The sequence below is a fragment of the Cydia fagiglandana genome, chromosome 22, assembly GCF_963556715.1.
Source record: "Cydia fagiglandana chromosome 22, ilCydFagi1.1, whole genome shotgun sequence".
Taxonomy (NCBI): domain Eukaryota; kingdom Metazoa; phylum Arthropoda; class Insecta; order Lepidoptera; family Tortricidae; genus Cydia; species Cydia fagiglandana.
In genome coordinates, this window is record NC_085953.1 from 262,161 (window position 1) to 278,420 (window position 16,260).

The window sequence follows — 16,260 nt, forward strand, 5'->3', positions numbered from 1 at the left end:
GTGCCATGTTCGGGATCGAATCGGCGCCCGGGGCCTTCTTCGGGTTGGTTCGTCTGGTTGCGCGTCTAACTTGGCTGGGTGTGAAGAAGACCGGGTCCTCCTCAGCTTCCAGCGGTGGCTCAAAGTACCCTGTCAGTTGCCTCTCCACCTCCTCCACGTGGGCTGCATCCGTTGTTGGGTTGGGCTGGAACGTTCGCTCCAGGTGGTCTGCGAGTAGTTCCGCCCGTTCTTCGGCCTTGTAGCATAGTCTTTCCCCTGCGTCCATCAGTGGCCTGACTGCCTCCTTGGTTTCTCCCAATTGCCTGCACAGACGATGTATTGAGGGCACGTCTTCGTCTATGCCGGCAATGTGGGTCTCCCATTCGGCTGCTGCGTTGTGGCGGAGCTCATTTTTAACCCGCTCCACGAGGTTGTTGAGCTCTGCTTTCATAGTAGGGCAGCGGCATATTAAAAAAAAAAAAAAAAAAAGCGGGTGTGCTGCCATCTCCGTCTCAGCTGGCGCTTCTGCTGTATAAGTTCCTTGATCGCCGCCGGCAGAGGTTTGCACCTCTGGCTGGCGGGGATGGTGCGCGACGAGGTTTCCAGCGCCAGCTGGATGTTGCTGGTGATGGCAGCTGCTGCGGCCTCCACTTCCTCAGCGGTGGAGACGGGTCCAGTCTGAGGGTTTTCAAGGGTTTTGGCGAAGGTCTCCCAGCTGGTTACTCTCTTCGCCTTCTTCCTTGGGACGGAGTTGGGGGCGGCCTCTATTACCATCAGCACCGGGCGGTGGTCCGAGGGTAGGTCCGGCAGCACCTCCAGGTGCAGGATGTTGTTGCACTCTTTGTGCACTACGAAATCTATAATGTCACAGGACCCCTGGCCGTCCGGATAGTGTGTGGATTCTTCAGGTCCTGTGACGTCGTAGTTTGCGTCGAGGAACACGTTGTAGAGTGCTCTTCCCGCTGCGTCAATTTTTGTCGCATTCCACGCCGTGTGCTTGGCGTTCCAGTCCCCTGCCAGGATGGTCGGCCCTGGGGACTGGAGTAAGGCTCGGAGCTCCGCTCTTGTGCTGCCGGTAGAGTTTGATGGAGGTCTGTATATGGAGTACAGCCGGAGGTCTCCATCTGCCACCCGGATGTCGACTCCGAGCGCCTGGAAGGAGTCGTAGGGCACGAAGTCGACCGGTTGGTGGATGATGGTGCGACGGACCATCACGGCCAATCCGCGGAACGGGTGTCCCTGTCGGTTAGTCTCGTTCCGCTGGTACACCACATATCCCCCCATCTTCATGTCTTGTTTCGCGAACGTTTCGCTGACCAGCAATATGTCGATATTCTGCTCGTGTAAGAAGTTCCGGAGCAGGGCTTCCTTGCTGGTCAGCGACTGGGCGTTCCAGAATACCACTCTCAGGCTACGGTTGAATGTGCTGAGGAGGTAATGCAGTCTTTGTGAGGGCCCTTGAGACCGCTTCCGGTCCCTGGGCAGCCGCTGCCTGGAGTAGGGCGGCTATCAAGGTTGCCAGGTCTTGGGTCGCTGCGGTGGTCTTAGCGGCCTCTGTTGCTGGAACTTCTTTGTGAGAAGCGAGGGCTGGAGCTCCTGGAACCTCGGTAGCCGTCCTCTTCTTATTCTGTTTCTTTTTCTTCTTCTTTGGCTTCTGTGTGGGGCCAGTGCTGTAGGGCTGGTCGCTCGCCCCCCTTTGTTTGGGGGGGTTGGCCGGCGCCATCAGGTTTGCTGGCGCCGACTCCTCCACCGTGGTTTGGGTGACGCTCGCCTTCGTCACTGGCCCTGGCTTCTGGGGCACTGTGCGCGTCTTCTTCTTGCCCGCCCTCCAGATGCGGGCTTCCCGAATGAAGACCGGGCATTTCCGGTAGTTGGCCGGATGGGGTCCTGCGCAGTTTGCACATGTGCAGGGCTGTTCCTTCGGCCGGGGACATTCTTTTGCAGGGTGGGGGCCTGCACAGCGCACGCATTTCTGCGGCCTGTGACACCCCTTTGAATGATGTCTGAACCCCTGGCAGTTGTGGCACTGCGGGGGGCCGGTCTTCCCTCTCCATGCTTCGATCTTTACGGAGTTCATACATAGGAGCTCCTTTACCCCGTAGAATGCAGTGTACTTGCGGGGGGGGCCTGAGAGCTGCACGAAGTACACACAGCTCGGCTTGCCCCCCCTGGCGTTGATCTGCTTGACATGGTCTACGGGGTACCCGAGCTCGATGCAGGCCGCTTTTATTTCTTCGAGGGGTGTGTCTGAAGGGAGCCCCCGCAGGGCCACCTTCATCTGCTTGTCCTTATCGAGCTGGAAGACCTGCCACTCCACGGTCGTTCCAAGGGACTCCAGGTGGTCGTAGACTACCCTGTATTCTTCGGCTGTTTCGGGCTTGAAGACGATGCCCCTCCCCTGGGGCTTGCTGGAGACTGCCTTCCCCAGCTTCGCTTTGATCGCCGCCGTCTCCTTGGTCCAATTGGGGATGACAGGTACGATGATGTCTGGGTACCTCTCCCTTTTTGGGCCTTGCTGCTGTTGTTGCTGTCGCTGTTGTTGTTGTTGCTGGGTTGTTGCACCTTGAGTAGGTGTTGCAGCTGTCTTCGCGTAGGTCTGAGGCTCCACTGGTGGTTGGGGTCTCGGCGTCTGCTGGGGCTCCTCGGGTGGGGGGCCCTGTTTGGCTTGCGGCTGGGGTGCAGGTGTGGGCTCCGGTGGCTTGGGGCCCAGTTTCTGCTTGTTTGTGCGCTGGGGCTTGGGCTCCTCTGACGGGGGCCCCTGGCGTGGGTGCGTGGGCTCCTTGGGTAGGGGGCCCGGTTGCTGGTGTGTAGGCTCCTTTGGAGGGGGCCTTTCTAGGGGCTTCTGGTGGTCCGCGCTGACGGGGGTTAGCGCTGGGATATGTGGGGCCTCCTCAGGAGCGGGGGCTGAGGGTTCCTCTGGCTGCATAGGAAATACGTGCAGCCTCCTTTGGACCACCCCTTTCAGCCCGCATCTCGCCATGACCGAGGTGGGAGACGGGGCCCTCCAGGGGGCGATCGTTGGGGGGGGCTGGTAGTGGTCCCGTGCGGGTGATTGCCGGGGTGCGTCGCCTCCTGCCGATCTGGATCGGCGGCGCAGCCTCGGGTCTGTAGGTGGCGTCGGTTTTCGGCAGGTCCTTTTTTCTTCTTGTTGCCCTTGCGCAGGGCTCTCCACAGGTCTCTTCGGGGGCCTCAGGACGGCTGGGTTGGCCCGCAGGAACTCCAGGAAGGGCCCGTCCTCGGGCTGGAGCTCCGTGTGTATCCCCAGCAGGTGCGAGGAGATACGGATGTAGGCGGCCATCCACGCCTTCAGGCCCGCCGACGCCAATTCAGTCCCCATCATATGGGCTACTACAATTGTGTCAGATTGTAGTAGGTCCATGGGGGACTCAGGGGGGCCGGCGGGCGACACGGGCGAGAAGGGCCGCGTTGTCAGCTCCGGTAGCAGCTGGTACGCTGTTTCCGTGCTGTCTTCGTGCTCTGGCCCCGCGGGCGCGGGGGAGGCAGCTCGGGATGTGGGTCGGGATGCGGGGGCGTCGCCGGCGGTGAGTTCGGCGAAGTCTAAGTCCACGCTACCCTCCAGTGAACCGGGGTCAAAACCGGGGGGTAGTTGGAAAAATCCCGCTCCCAGACTACCCTCCATGTCCACTGGTGGTCGCGGTGAGGCTCCCCGCCTCCGCGATGACGATCTTGATGAATCTGAAGATGAGGGTAGGCCGCGAGATCGAGTTCGCGGTCTACCCACATGTTTCTGTCTCTTTCCTTCCATAGTATGGGCGGCTCCTTAGGGTCGTGCGACGCTCGTCGTCGTCGGCTAGGCCAGTCCCCGCATTCCCTCTCCCGGGGCGTCCGTTTTAGCGGGACCGGGGTCGGGAGATGCGGCGAGGGCAAACCAACGACGCTGGCTCAGTTGGTGCAGTAGTCCCCTCCGGCGGTTGCCGGGCCGCTGTATCCGGGATTTATTTTTCACAAATAAATTTAGGATGCGCGAGGTAGTAGTATGCGTCCGTACACTTGTGACTCCAAGTACAAAATTGTTGAGGATGAAACGGGAAGAATGGAAATATAAATTAATAATAACATTAATGACTCAAATAGCTATTGTAACAATACTAATTCTCACGACGCGCAGGCTCGAATACTTTCTCGCTCGCACAGTACTGCGTCACACCGGCCAGCCACCGAGGAGCACCGAGCGCGCACGACGATCGCCGACCGGGCGGTACAAAAGCCGCAGCCCGCGCCGCATCAGATCACTTAGCTAGCGACTGCCTTAGCGATAGGTACACCTCTGTCCTTTGGCTAGTCTCAAGTCTCGGTCGGGAGTTCGATAGCCACTTGCAGTCTTCTCCCTGACCTCCCTAGGTTTAGCTAGTGCCTTGGCGATAGGTTCCCGACTGTCCCTTGGCAATTTGCATCGGTAACAGGCGTGCTCAACCTTGCCGTCTGTTATTCGATATTAAGTTAGTTAGGAAGTAACCCGTTTTGTATGAACCCATAAATGTATGCACCTATATGTATAAGTTTTCATAGTCAATAAAAGTATCGTTGACATTGGCGTTTGAGTGAAACTCCCACCTACCCTACACTATTTTAATTTTGATGTCATTGTTATATTACAAATTTGCCACAGAGAATATCTTGCGATGATTTCGAGATTGGCGAAATGCACGATTATTATATTTTAAAATGTAATAAATTCGCATTCTCATGTACAATGTAATAAATTCGCATACGCATTCTCTCTGAAACCACTGGTAGCTTAAAAAACGACAATTCACCGGTTAATGTTGAATTTAAACAACCGTCCACTGTACAGTTATAATAACTTTTTGTTTTGTTTTTCCATTATTGCACAAAAAGTTCACAGACGCGTGTCTCAAGCGGATGGCACTCGCGCTCGCACTGGTCCCAACTGGTCCGAGATATCGTGTCCGTGAGCAGTGTCTATGTGTGCGTTGCTCGAGCGCGCTTTGTATGTAGATTGATTTCTGTACCTATCTCTTTTGTGCCGAAATCGACTAGGAGGAGATGATTATACTTCTGCAGCAGTTATAATAAAGTTTAGCTAATACATTATTTAATTTTGAGATCTTTTAAAGCGAGGATCTTCGCATAATATGTCCTGTATATCATCAGTCAGCACAGTTTATAAAGTAATGGATACTCCTGCTACTTAATGCTTAAAAATCGTCGAAATAAAGCATCATTGGGATACAATGTTACTTTACCACCCAGAACGGCTAATCCTGCGCTAGTTATTTTGGCATAAATGTGGTGTTTTTATTTTAAGAATACCTGGGTTTTTAGTTTTGAACCTTCACGATATTAAACATAAGGTCGAAATGAAAATTTGGGCTAAAATTAAATATAAAATAGATTCAGTCTACGATACGAGTACGTGTCACGCATCAGCCCTCTATCCAGAAATCCAGACTGACTGAACACTAATTCGCAATACTAACATTAACTGACCTTAGGTATACCTTAAACCTTTGATAATAAAGTTTAAATTTCATCAATTAACGGTACGAACTATGGTACAAGACGCACTCGCCAAATATTTCACCTACGAACCTTTTTGAATCCCGATCCACATTATTAATACTTAAACTTCACATATCCAATCAAATATCAAGTCTAACACTTTAAAATCAACGTTCAATCTTGCTTGAGCGATTTTATAAAGATAGTTCGTGAAACAAAAACGACTCAACTCGCCAATTTAATCAAATAAACTTTCAACTTTATCCCACTCTGATACGATTGAAACTCCTTTGTAGCAACATGTTCGTAATGTGTTTCAGGGTAAATGCATTGATGTGAAAATGCAGTGCCTGCATTATTGAGGCGGGTGATTGTGCGATTTGTGTGGATAGCGGGAGGTAGCGGGTTCGGTTACCTGTCCGCTCAAATTTAATTGACGTTTGACTTTTAGGGTATCTATTTAATCGTTTACGGTACTTGATAACGATTGACAGAGGAAATTGCATGTACTGGTTGATAGTAAAGTTTTGTGGCTTTCACACTGTAGATCGTGGGTTCAATTCTCAGTCAGCAGCAGTGTATCTGCAAAGCGCGGCTCTTAAGGCCCACTTGCACCATCCCACTAACCCGGGATCAAGCGGTTAAATCGGTAACCTATTGTCAAATAGTATTGGTAACCATGGTAACTCCAGGTTTAATCGGTTAACCCCGGGTTAGTGGAATGGTGCAAGTGGGCCTAATTAACTTATAAAGTTGAGTTTAGATGATGTCGAATAAGTAGAGAATGTATGTACAGATGCGCCGTCGGAAAGTTTCCGAAGTCGTGAAAAATCCCACATGGAAAAATTTTGGGAACTAGGTAGGTACTCATATTTTTGCATGACAACCAACATTTTCCATTTCCAACATAAAAGTTTTCTTTGACTCCCGTAATTTTCTCATTAAATTTCCTAGAAATTATATATCGAAACTTTCTACATTTTGCACATTTGTATAGTACATCTCCTGTTCACTTACAATTACTTACTTCTTAATAAGTTGGTCGTTACGTGAACTTTAGATACCATTCCAAAATTTACCATTTACCAAATACCTCCTCCGCTTTCAAAGTCGATTAAAATGTATTAATCACCCGCAATATAAAAAAAAACAACGAATCATACATACGGTGAAACACCCCACACAAAACCGCATACTTAAAATTATCATTATCATCATCTCAGCAAAAAGAGGTCCACTGTTGATGCTGGACAAATGGACAAAGGCCTTACTTAAATAATAGACAGCTAAAATGATAAGCTGTATGGGACTTAGGAGGATAGAATATGCTTTTAGTTAATTAGATATTAAGCAATTTATATTGTGTATAATTATCCCGCTTCCGAAGTTACCCCGATGCACCTTAACACTTCCCGTAGTCGGTCAAAAACGGCCAGCATTTAGAGATCATGTCACAACCGTCAAACACATTTGTATGATGCGATGAAAATAGCTATAAAGGGGTTGTTTGCGGACGCTTAGGCAGCGTTGGAGCGTTCAAAACTAGTGCAACAGTACCACTTAATAGGTTGTGACGCAGAGCGGGCTTCACGTCGAATATAGGTACCTATAATAAAGAAAAAACCGGACAAGTGCGAGTTGGACTCGCCCACCGAAGGTTCCGTACTTTTTAGTATTTGTTGTTATGGAGGCAACAGAAATACATCATCTATGAAAATTGCAATTGTCTATCACGGTTCATGAAATACAGCCTGATGACAGACAGACGGACAGTGGAGTCTTAGTAATAGGGTCCCTTTTTTACCCTTTGGGTACGGAATCCTAAAAACCAATATAGACTGCAAATCTGTGAAATGCACATTTTACATAGAGTATCTACTATCTATGTACGCTCCAAGGGGGAGGTTATTGTTCAGCAGTGGACGTCTTATGGCTGAGATGATGATGATGATGATGATGATCTACGCTCAGTAGTATCCGTAGGTGTGTTTTGTTATGTTAAGGGGCCCACTGACTATCAGTCCACCGGACAGTATCGGCCTGTCAGTTAGAACAAAAAATTTACAGTCCCGAACAACTGACAGGCCGATTCCGTCCGGCGGACTGTTAATCAGTGGGCCCCTTTACTCGTACCTGGAACACCAAACTATGCCGTGCCCACCATTTGAATGCAACCCAATGTATGCACACATTGCACACTAAACGCATTAATTTAACTGGGAGATATTCCTGGAAGCAATAACTCTATTTTAACAATTCTTCCATTGTTATTCATTTTATTGGACATTTTCTTTCTGTTTTATTTTAGGATTTTCATGGTATTTAATTTGGATTTAGGAAATCGAGATATTTGATGAAACGAAAAATTATACCCGAGTACCTATCGACGTCTGTCAATTTCTATAATATTACTTTTTATACTTATTTGTTATATAAATAAAAGATTCTTTATTTAAACGAAAAATTCTGTCAAAAGATTTATTATTGAGACAAGCTTTTCCTTTTTGCATAAGTATTCAAAAATTCTACTGTACTAAATCTGAATTGAATTAATTTTACAAAAGACTTACGATCATCGTTAAACTTCAAGTGCCATTCTGCCAGATTCGAACTTTAAGATACGTCGATGAATAGATCTAGAAACGATATGGATTTGATGTGTCAAGTGTCAATAGTGCTTGACGTTTTTGTTTGAAGAAACGTCACATTTGTCACTGGCATATCTAATCCATATCGTTTCTAGATCTATTGAGGTATCTTAAAGTTCGAATCGGGGCGATTATCAGAGAATATTGCGTTGCCATTCAACTTATTTATTAGGTTCAAAAGAGGCGTGCAGAGTTAGCTTGGTCCTAAGCTAAATCTGCACGCCTCTATCATCATTAACATCTAATGTTTATAAAATCATGACGTTTATAATGACACTCCCTCACTTTGTTGTGTTCACGTGTTATTTGCACTGAAAATTATGCAAGCACTCACTACGAGTAAATACCTCATCCCAAATCACTCAAACGGAAAATGATTTTCAATAACCGATAGAGCTCCAAACCTATCTGCGAAAACCAATCACTAAAGCGAAAATATAAAAATTCAATACCGTGAAACGCAGACGAGCATTAAACTGACAAAAAATCCTACGAAAATATCCATTTTCCGAACTCCAATTTATATACCAAGCGTATATTCTGTTAATGTAATTATCTTCTCAATTTTGTATAAAACCTTGCCTGTGTGCGTGCAGCGCGCTCAAAATGCATGTATTTGTTATGCGTTTGTGGTGTATGGGTGTATATGGACCCCCTCCCACTGGGGGCTGATGACGATGACGAGTCTGCGAGTCTGCGCAGTTGCCAGAGCGGGACAGGAGAGTCTACCTTCCCCCCGAATTACTATAGACATGATTTAATACTAGTGATTTCGTTCGGCATTACGTGTCATTACGGGCTATTGGTGCTTTAATGGAAGAAAGCGATTGGTCGGGAAATTTGGGTTTTATTTTAGACTATTTGGTCAATTTGATCATCAGTATCGAGTTATGCAAATATGTTAGCTGCTAAATAATCTAACCTATTTCATATCATTTGAATTTACAAGTTAAAGTAGAAACTATTACAAGAAAAAAATGTAAAAATACAGGTGATGAAGATGATGATTTGCTATTGTACGCTCCTTACTGTATGAGCAAAGAGGCAAGAAAGTTTCTAAATAGGCTGATGATTATTATCATGTATATATGATAAGTTTCTTCATATGTCCTCCTCAAAGTCTGGTAAATATACACGAATGTCACTCAATCTTAATGATTAGATGCTTAGGTAAGTATATTTCGTCATGGAAATTATATGAAAGTAAATCAATAATATTTGTAACAGATCCAATTTCCGGGACTATGATGGCATTTTGAATTGGGTGGCAAAATTTGAATTTGGCGTGTGTCATTTCCAAAATCATTTCATAATTTACAAAATTGATCATAAGTAAAATAAAGGCCGTTGACCTCTTCATTAGTTTTGCTCATTTTCGGCAGCCTTGTCGAAACAGGCTAGGTAACAGAAGAACCTTAACAGAAGGATGCAGAGCTCATTTTGATTTAACATGCCGCGTCCTATTCTCGGTCGAGATGGGAACAGAATAGAATAATAAGATAGATGGTGCCTACGATTTCATGAAGTATCTTAGATTTGAATTCGCATCACCAAATAGTTTTTAGATTGGGGAAAATGGTATCATTTAAAACTGATACCATTTTAAAAGTGGCTATTTCTGTGCCTCCAGTGTAAAAGGGTTAAACTCGAGTTTGTCCAAATTACAAATTTTGCCAGTAAAAGGTTTATTTCATGAAACTACATCTTTTGTGCTGATACCCACTGCCCTATGACTTCTAATTGCTGAGATATCGATTGTGCAAAAGGATTAAACTTTGCCAAAAATCACAACCATTATGTTCATAACGATTTATTTTTATATAATCTCGTTTAAAATATTTGTTACTTAAGAATCGTGTTACGTTACGAACGATGGTTAAAGTAAAGTTTAATCTTAGTGAATAAAATACATTTCAAGAAACATTTGGTGTAAAGAAATCAAAATTCACTTAGATCTATTTCAACTACCGAGTCTAGTTCGTGAATGACGGTAAAACTTAAGTTTATTTATTATTCACAAACATTTTTTAAGACGTCATAATGTGTAAAGGGGTATAAATAATTTACTTTGACCGTTTTTCACCATCTATTTTCGCTAAATTGAGTTAATGATTATGGTTAATGTTCACTTAGTTTCCTTTCCATATATTTTTTTTAGTTGGTCAATGTTGTTCAAAACGGTGGAAGTCAAATATAAAAAAGTAAGTCCTGTAGAAGAAAAGACATCTAAAAGGCTGATTATGAAATAATTGTGCAACAATAACAAAAAAAAAACAAAGATGGGGAAGTAAGACAAACAAGTACAACTGCCCTGTTGTCAGTACAACACTACTACAGTACAACATTACTCTGCTGAAATTGTGAATGGTTCAGTAACCATTAACAATTTTAACAGAGTAATTAAATATATTAAGTCACTCTTTAATTACATTGATATTATTCTTTTTGGTTTTTTTTTTTTTACCACCAATCTACAAAAAATGCAATATTTAGTTCCCAAAATGGTTTCTTTACACAATACAAAAGTTCAAAAAGATTTTAGCAACACTAGAGAAAGTGCAGTTTAACCATTTCACACATTCATAATTTTTGTGAAAAGGGATATTAGTTGTTTTTGAAAGCCAATATTTCCGTTACTTTCACATAAGTCAGGTTAATTTAAATGACAAATTATAATTCACGACTTAAACTATCTAAACTAAAAACAAAAACCTAATTTTTTTTAAAACAATGCAGAGAAAACACGGTTTGAAACGTTTTTCGGCCATACTGAAAATTTTCATTTTTTGAGTTTAATCCTTTTACACTGGAGGCACAGATTTTATATGTAAATGTTTGAATTTGTTTGGTATCCTGGCTATTTTTAGATAAATAATGATATGATTCAATCAACGAAGTTAAAAAAAATATGGGACTGTCATCGGTACGAGTTGGTCAAATCGTCACCATCATCAAAATTGTATCTTCCCTATATTGACTATGTATATCTACATCATAGCAAACATTAGTAGCTTTACCACGACTGCTTATTGCTTAATCAGTGTCAACTGACATGTTCGCCTACGTCTGCGTGACTTAGGTACTTTCTAGATATCTCGCTCGCACTTATATGCCAGGACGACCGGAATGCATAGAAAGTAAGTTACGCTCACGCTAGCGAATATGTCAGTGTCAGACTGGTGACGTAGTTACCAATAACGATGCGGTATTGGTTTTTCTACAGGGAAAACTAGTTTGATGAACACTCAAAATCCTTGCCAGGATTTGAACCCGGGACTTTCTGCTTCGCATGCCACGTCACATGGTCACTACCGTCTAGGCTAGAAATGGTCTTTATGAAAGGCAAATGTTAAACACATTCACTGCCCCCGACGCACATGTGCGTCCACCTACATACAATACCAGTTTGTTCCTAGGCCACGCCCCCTGGCAGTGAATGCGTTAAAAGTTTAAACTGGTCTTTCTGTCTTACTACTCTGTGGTAAATTCCTAATCCATCGGTTTACGCAGCAACCTTTGCCTACGTATTTGGCATACTTCGATATTTCACCGTGATGTCTGCATGGTTTGGGTTCATATCCCGGCCTTGTGTGTTTGTGATTTGTATTCAACATAATAGTATTTGACTACTAGTTAAATCAGTTTCTTTTTTTGAACTGTCAAAACGATTTTCATCATCATCATCATATCAGCCAGAGGACGTCCACTGCTGGACATAGGCCTCCCCCAAAGAGTGCCACAATGACCGGTCTTGCGCCACCTGCATCCAGCGGACTCCCGCGACCTTCACCAGGTCATCAGTCCACCTTGTGGGGGGTCTACCCACGGTGCGCCTTCCGGTACGTGGTCGCCACTGGAGAACCTTTCCGCCCCAACGGCCATCGGTTACGACGCCAACAAAACGATTTTGCTACTATGGAATTTATATAAAACACTAGCATGTGTCTACTTACTTAATATAAACTGAAATAGATGTCATATACTAAAGAAAACTCGATCAAGTGCGAGTCTTACTCGCGCACGAAGGGTTCCGTACCATTACGCAAAAAACGGCAAACAAATCACGTTTGTTGTATAGGAGCTCCACTTAACATACATACATACATACATACATATAATCACGCCTATTTCCCGGAGGGGTAGGCAGAGACCACGGATTTCCACTTGCTACGATCCTGACATACCTCTTTCGCTTCCTTCACATTCAGCTCCACTTAAATATTTATTTTATTTTGTGTTTAAGTAGTATTTGTTGTTATAGCAGAAACAGAAATCATCTTTGATAATTTCAACTGTCTATCACGGTTCATGGGATACAGTCTGGTGATAGACGGACAGACAGAGAGCGGAGTCTTAGTAATAGGGCCCCGTTTTTACCCTTTGGGTACGGAACCCTAAGAAGTGACCAATCGAACCGGCCGGTCTTCAGCGTATAAGCGGCAAACGTTTTGACTGGACCACTAGACCATCCGGCCACGGTAGTGGCGGTACCCGTAATTGAGGTGGTTCAGGGCTCCTCTACACGATGGGCCAACGCCGGCCACTCCAAGGGACGCAGCCATGCGGTAGAATGAGACAGCAATATTGCTCCCTCTAACGCATAAATGCGTCCCTTGGAGTGGCCGGCGTTGGCCCATCGTGTAGAGGAGCCATCACTGGCAGATTGGTGATGATGCTTTTACATACCGGTATGTAGGTATGTAAAAGCTCCGTACTCGTACGATTTAAAATTGATAAAAACATCGATTTAGGCACGAGTGCGTTTCATTACGAATTTCATGGAAAATATGTAATTTAAATACTTGCACCTAAATGAGGTTACAAATCGATAACTACCTTCATTTCGGTAATAAATATTTATTGGAAACGTCTACAAAATGAGCTTTCACGGTAATATTGCTGCTGACGTTACACGCGCCATTTTGTGAGGCTTTATTCGCCAAAAAGTTGGGTACAGTCAGCAACGACAGAGAAGTCATTTTACTATTATTTCCCAGTAAGTATTAAAAAAAATGTTGGGTGAATGATGATTAAAAATATTGTAATTTGAGTTCACTGTACAGTCAGCATAGTATAAATAGGTGTAGATTTTACTTGGCAAGTATTTTAGGTTTAAAATTGGTCAGAAAATTGATTTGGAATCCGTCCAAAAACAATTAAGCTCATATCGATATTGCTAAAAAACCTCAAACTGTTTTTTATCCCACAATGGTGGCAAACAAGCGTGCGGTGTGCCTGATGGTAAGCGAACACTGCGGTCTATGTTTATAACGTTTTCTTGCGAAGTTGTTGATAAGTTAAAGTGTTACCAGACCATATTAAATATATTAAGAACGGGTCACTCACGTATTTTAAGTCGAAAAACGCTCGACATGTTTCACTCCGTACCGAGGAGTGTCATCAGGAGCTTGATGTCTGTGTCTCACGGAAGTTTTGTTATTAAAATTGTTACCAGACCAGTGTTAGTAACACCATCAACTTACTTTGAAATGCGTTTGCTGGTCCTTTCAGAATCTTATTTGTGTTCCTTCACATATGTATTAGTATTACGTAAGTTAAAGTAACAGGCGAAGGGGGGTTGACAAGTGTGATGGTATGTATTAAAGACATCTCTTTCCTATGAAAACGTAAGAAGAAAAAATAAGAAGGAGGGGTCTCTAAAAATCTAACTTTTGTGTGATGTAATTAAGAGCCAACAGGAGAGCTCATTTCTCCATACAAACGTACTCGACTGTTTCCTCCGTGGGTTTTGATGCTAGAGCAATGATTTTTTCAACACAGATTAATATTGTCAATATCTGTATCGGACCGTTATGCTTTTTTTGATATTTTTGTTTTTTAAGGCGCTAGAGCCCTTCAAAAATGTCCAAAATGGCCTAATTGACTATGCCGCAATAAGAGGCGTAGTATTCAAAACTGATATCAATTAGCCAAAAAACAAAACGATTCGACACAGATAATTTCATCATCATTTAGATTTCCAAGTTTGGTTAGGATTGGTTAAGTTTTGGAGGAGGAAACAGTCGAGTACGAAACCTCGATTTCTGAGATTTTTACGCAGAATTTTTCTCCTTGTCCTTATCGAACTAGTTTTAGTAGCCGCTTCCGTTAGCGAGACGGGTATATTTACCTATAATATTTAAAACTCAGCTTCTGTTTCGTCTTAATCGATGACCCTGATGATGACTCCATGAGTAGGTATATTTGCAAAAGCATTCCAAGGTGGCAGATACGTTTGACGCCTTGTATCAGTTCATTCGCTACCATTGCTGCTGACTGTACTCAGCAATAATGACAAGCAGCCCTGTAATCCCGCGTCACACGGACAAACGGACCCTCATATTTTATTTATATACCGTTCCGATTGCCATAAAACTATGTAATGTGCGTTATTTACTTACACACTACATAGCTATAGGAGATATGTTCTCTTTGATGCTTTCCTTTGTTTCTGATAATAAGTACCTACCTACATAGATTTATTTAGACTATGTATAACAGTTAGTCTAACTAAACCGAAAGAGCTAGAAGAACCGTGAAATTTAAATCATCCTTCCTATGAGAGAAAATTAAGGGATGCTGCTGCATCTGCAATCAGAAAACATAAGTCATAACTTGTTATTTAAAAAAATCTCATTAAAAAAGAGGTAAGTAGACAGAGGGCCCGATTCGGATTTTGAAATAGACATCTATTAGACATCTTTTAGACATCACTAAGATACGATAACGATATGTTTAAGATCTAACATGTCAAATTTGACATTAGCGCGATTCTGGAGATACTCTTGAACGATTTCCACAGGATATGACTTAGAGATCCAATTCACATCTAATAGATATCTTACTCTATCTAACGTAAAGGTGACATTGGTTGCCCGAATTGCGCTGCAAAAGAGAACTAGTTGATATCTAAACTATAACATATTTAGAATGGATCTAGTACGTGTCGTCTCTTGTGATAAGATAAGATAAAGATAAAAAATAGTTTATTCAAGTAGGCATATTACAATGCGCTTATGAACGTCAAATAAACCTTTACCGGCTCCAACCGTACACCTCTGCCCCGAGAAGATTTAAATCCCCCCTCAATTGGAGGAGGGTATCCCAATATGGGACCGGCAACAAACTCGGCGGGACACATCTTTTCAAAACATTATTACATCTTATAATTAACATGCATTACGAGTAATTAATACAATTTAAATTACTATAGAATTCATGCAATTATACTCAGTAGTGAATATCTTGAAGTTCGAATACGGCAGTTAAACGTTTTTGTTATTGAAAACACACATCTCTAATATTCTTCTTTTTCTTCAATATCTTCGTCGATTCCTCATGACTGAGGGTCGCGACCACATGAGGTCATTATTGGTGCACCAAATATTCTTAATTTTCTAGAATTATATCAACTACTTAGGGTACTCAACTGGGTGGATATGTTTTTTATAGGACAATTTTAAAAAGATCTACCTACTCGTAGTCCCACAGAAAGCTCAATAAGGATGTGAGGACTAGACGACCATTTATAATATATATAAATACTTGAATCCTTAAAAAAAAGAGCGTACCTATGCGGGTGTCTATGGGCGGTGGTAATCGCTTACTATCAGGGCTATAACCGCGAAAATCGAAGTTCACAAATTCTTTCTCTGTCGCTCTAATTACACCTTTATTGGAGTAAAAGAGAAAGATCCCCGCAATTTGGTTATTTCGGTTTTCGCCGTAGCCCCTCAGGCAATTCCTCTGTTCGTTGGCCTCCTATATCATTACGAGTATCATAGAAAACGTATAATGTACCTACATAGAAAACATCCATAACTCGGAAACAAATATTTGTGATAAAACACAAATAAATGGCCTTAAATACCATGGTAAGTATTTAAGTAATAGGATTCGAACCCGGGACATTCTGCCTGCTGCCTACAGGCAGGGTCACTACCGACTATAGTCCGTTTTTTTTAGCATTAGAAAGAACTCCACAGAAGCAAGCGTGCAGTTTTTATCAGGCTCTTTAATTGTTAATAATTATTGAATTATCTAATGTAACATGGTCAATAAATATAATTTACTTCAAATTATTACCGCTAAAAGTGCTGGATTTGGAACAACACGCTTACTTCTGCGAAGTTCTTTCTAATGCTAAAAA